This window comes from Lactuca sativa, chromosome 5 (genome assembly GCF_002870075.4).
Source record: "Lactuca sativa cultivar Salinas chromosome 5, Lsat_Salinas_v11, whole genome shotgun sequence".
In the NCBI taxonomy this organism is placed as follows: domain Eukaryota; kingdom Viridiplantae; phylum Streptophyta; class Magnoliopsida; order Asterales; family Asteraceae; genus Lactuca; species Lactuca sativa.
The window spans coordinates 190,485,403-190,489,644 of record NC_056627.2 but is presented as its reverse complement, the minus strand read 5'-3'; the positions used below and the strand labels follow the sequence as shown (position 1 = coordinate 190,489,644).

The window sequence follows — 4,242 nt, the reverse complement described above, 5'->3', positions numbered from 1 at the left end:
ATAAGATGATGAGTATTTTTGAGGTATTAGATTATTAGAATACATGCATAAACCTTGATTTATTCTAAGTTTCGCGATGAATGCATGCATCGATCATGGATGAAAACACAAAAGTGTAACTTTGCGAATTTGGTAATTTGCCCCTACTACTGCCCTTCCACGCCGATTTCTTCACATTGTTTTAGGGTTTTAAAATGACAGTATGTGAGCAATGAATTCAGTGATCTGGATTATATTTCCGTTTTGCCGTAAATTTGGCTAACTGCCCCAAGATCTCCTCATCAACTTTTGCCCCCTAATTCCCAAAAAGAAAAGTAATTTACATAAATGTCCATCTCGTTTGGTTCAATCTGCGTTGTTATTATCTTTTTTACTTGGACCCACCCATGATAGTGGACTCGGTAATGGCAATATGGCTCGCCAAACTCTACCCCTATTGTTTGGCATGTCGAGATTTTGAGCCCAACTCGGTAGTTTGTTCTCACGTCTCTCTTGAGTCTCATCCCTTTTAAGCAAATAACTCTATTTATTTTCTGATTTTATTTTTGTTTTTATTAAACATAAATACCTACTAAATATAACATTTTATACCACATCAATACTTTATTTCTCTCATTTTCATTTAAAATGCCTTCTTTATATGTGGGAACATACTACAACATTAACCCGTGCGTCAACCACAAAATTTGACCCTTGTACCGCAACATATCGTCGGCATGAGGTATACTGACGACAGTTTGTTGGCATAGGCATAGACATAGTCATAGTCATGTTAGGATAAGTCAAAATCGTCGTCGGCATAGGTTCCCCCTATTCTGACGATATTTCATCGGTACATGTACATGTTACGTCGATAATATTTTAGAAAAAAAAGTTTTACTAATTACTTGTGGCGAAGACATGTCGTCGGGATAGGTACCAGCTATAATGATGACTTGCCATCAGCATAGAGTTTGCACAGCTATCGATCAAATACCTATAGCGACGACTTGTCATCGGGATAGCCACCGAGTGTTTTTTAGTTTTTATAGATTCTGTACATTACCATATTCCTGCATTTTTAACAAATCCAAACACTTTGCGGCATATATCAATTAAGATACAATAACTAGCTACCATTGTTTAAATTCAAAACATCAAAGTCAACTTTCATATTAAAATAAGTAGTTAACCTTTTTCAATATAACACAAAACATTAACCATCATCATCATCATCATCATCATCTGCTTCTCTGTCTTCTTCCATCCTCTTGAGCTCGACATTTTGTTGAGAGGTACTTCCTTGTGTTGGAGTTGAATAGAACAATAGGAAATGGTGGCGGTTGGAAGTTAGAAATACATGTCGCCAATGATACATTATATTATTGCAAGTGTTCTTGCATATGTTATGCATCAAATTGGGATTGAGATTTGGGTTGAGATTGGGATGATGTGGAAGTGGAAGCCTTAGCCCATTCATTTGGAATTAGACCGAAGTTGGCGGTTGATCTCGTACCCACTCCACGAGCATGCCCACGTCTCGTCCTGATGGCATGTGCAAGCCATTCTTCATCATCTACTTCTCGGACTTCCCCGACCTCACTTTGCATTTTCTCGTATTCGTCTTGAATTTTCTCATAAAATAAAGAAAACAATAAACATACGATAATTAAAACAAACAACTAAATTTAAACAATAAGATAATAATAATATACCTACCCATATGCTGTGTTTTTCACGCACTTCTTGTTTCTATTGTTTTATTGGAATTAATCACTACTAGAAAACTGGATAAATAGCTACAGCATAATCCATAGCTATTCTGTAGCTATAAGCGGATAGCTACGCAATTGCTACGGAAACATGGCTGTAGCATAATGGCCCGTGGCTAAATTATAGCTACAGATTAGCTACGGAAAATTCCGTAGCTACCATAGCTACGGAATAGCTATGGAAAAAAAATAGCTACGGTATTTCTACGGAATCACTACGGAGCTAAATAGCTACGGAATAGCTACGGACCTAAATAGCTACGGAATAGCTACGGATCCAAATAGCTACGGAATAGCTACAGACCTAAATAGCTACGGAAATCTGTAGCTATTCCGTAGCTAACTTCGTCTATTTAAAAAAAATTAAAATTTTCCAATTTTTTGTCAAATACCATATTCAATTTACATTATTAAAACAACAAAACAGCAATAGCAAAATAGCACAAAATAGCAAAATAGCAACAACAGCAATATCACAAAACAACAACAACAATCTGCAATAGCAAAAACAGCACGACCAGTAGAAAAAATAGCAGAAATGAATGTAATCAAGATCATTGTACAGCTGATGATCACGGGCTTCAATCTAGAATAAACCAATTGTAATTATTAAAAATAATAAATAATAAGAAGAAACTTAAACGTTAATAAAGGTAAAATTGCACACCTTTATATTAAACAACATTGAATAGATATCTTACATCTTGGGAGGAAGTCAAAAGGACTAAGTGTATAAAGAGCACCAAGAAACAACTGCAAACAAGAAATAAGATTCAACAATTCCTTCAAAACTTAGCACCAAAATACATGTAATCATAATAAACAAGTAAATGAAAGAATGTTGGTATTTCTTAACTGCAACTAAAGCAATCTGCTAAGATAATCAATAGGTCTATTAGGATCCATCATTGCTTGAAGCAATCTCTTGACAAATGAAGTAAACTGAAGCACTTGTTGTCAGAAGAAGTCAAGAAACTCACAATCATCAGATTTCTTCAGAATTGCTTCAAGAAGAAAAAAATTAGGGAAAAGACGAATAAATAAACATAAAAGAACAAGAAACAATGAGCATACTATCATAGAGACATAAAAGGACTTACACTTGAAGCCTCATACCCAAGTCCTGCAGAAATGTGCAATAAGATTTGCGAAGATGAGTCTCCTTCTTCAAATCAATTCCATCTGATCTTGATGGTGAGTTTTCTTCTATTTCTTTCCTAGAAAAATACCATCGACCACCATTTTCCTCCACCTTATTATCACACTGTTTCTAGGGTCCACTTACATGCATTCTAGAATGCATCAGATCACTAGACATCATAGTTTCCATTTGTGTCCCCTGTGATATCTGCTGATCTATCCAAGAATGAATCTGGAGTTCCCTCTAGTTAACAAGATACATAGCAATCGCCATCACCTACCTGTGTTGGAAGCAACTTCAATACAAAACAAAAAGAAAACCATATGACCAGAATAATCTAAATAAACTAACATCAATTTAATATGTACTAACATGATCAATGTATATATCACTGTTAGATGCATAACATAACTTTTTGTGTAACACTTGTAGTTATGATGTAAATGAATGGGAGTTACTGCATTCACATGTGTAAAAATGTGCAAACAAATAAGATCGAACCTAAGTATCTTGAAGGTGGATGAATGAATCTTACCGATTGAATAGGTTTGGCCGACGAATAAGCAAAGTTAGTCGTTGATTGAGCAGGTCTGAACCTTCGACTGAGCCTACTGGTCGAACAAAACGATGACAGGAGCGATTGAAGCTTCGATTGAACAGACCGATTGAAGCTTGCTATGGTATTTATGGTTAATCGATAACGGCCTAATGGGAGCGATTCAATCGGCAGTGGCGGAGGGGCAGAGCTGAAGAACGACGACAGTTGCGGAAGGTTGTGTCGTTGGCGGCACCGGTGGACGCAAAAGAGAACGCCGACCAGAACGTGAAATACGAAGAAGATGAACAGAGGTCTTCGGAGGTTGACGTGAGATATGCTCCAACTTCAAACCCTAGAATGGAGTGGAAGGCAGAAAACGAGAGGTGTGAGAGATGGGAGGCGCGACCTAATTAAGCGGGAGAGCAAAAAACGTTGTCGAATATTTGAGGGATTAAGCGGGAACGCAAATTTGGGGAAGTCCACGGAAAGAAGACAGGATCAACAAGGAAAAAACAAAAAAAAAAAAAGGAGGGGAGGATCTTACTCGGGTCTAGGACTTATATGAGTATACAATGAGTATCATACCATTTGGCCAGGCATGCCACATACGTTAAACAGGGCTCCATAAACGCATTTAAATGATACTAACTTCCTTTCATTTCCTTTATTATTATTATTATTATTATTATTATTATTTTCATTATTATTATTATTATTATTATTATTATTATTATTATTTTATGAATTGTGAGCTTTGTCCCGCTTGTTTTTCTTTTGCGTACTAAAATTGGAGAGTAGTTAAAAAAATATTA

General features: G+C 36.1%; 1 long non-coding RNA gene across 4 annotated transcripts; it reads right to left on the bottom strand.

The window, feature by feature from the left end:
• Window positions 1–1,057: 1,057 nt before the first annotated feature.
• LOC111888617 (uncharacterized) lies at window positions 1,058–3,983 on the bottom strand. 4 transcript variants are annotated; one of them, XR_002849262.3, is made up of 5 exons: window positions 3,428–3,982; window positions 2,852–3,172; window positions 2,608–2,755; window positions 2,419–2,504; window positions 1,058–2,337 (listed from the first exon to the last, which is right to left on the bottom strand). It is a non-coding gene; the product is annotated as an uncharacterized LOC111888617 (long non-coding RNA). The 4 variants fall into 4 exon arrangements; XR_002849263.2 differs by having other exon boundaries at window positions 2,453–2,504; window positions 3,428–3,981; XR_006192556.1 differs by having other exon boundaries at window positions 1,058–2,504; window positions 2,852–3,187; window positions 3,428–3,983.
• Between the last annotated feature and the right edge of the window lie 259 nt (window positions 3,984–4,242).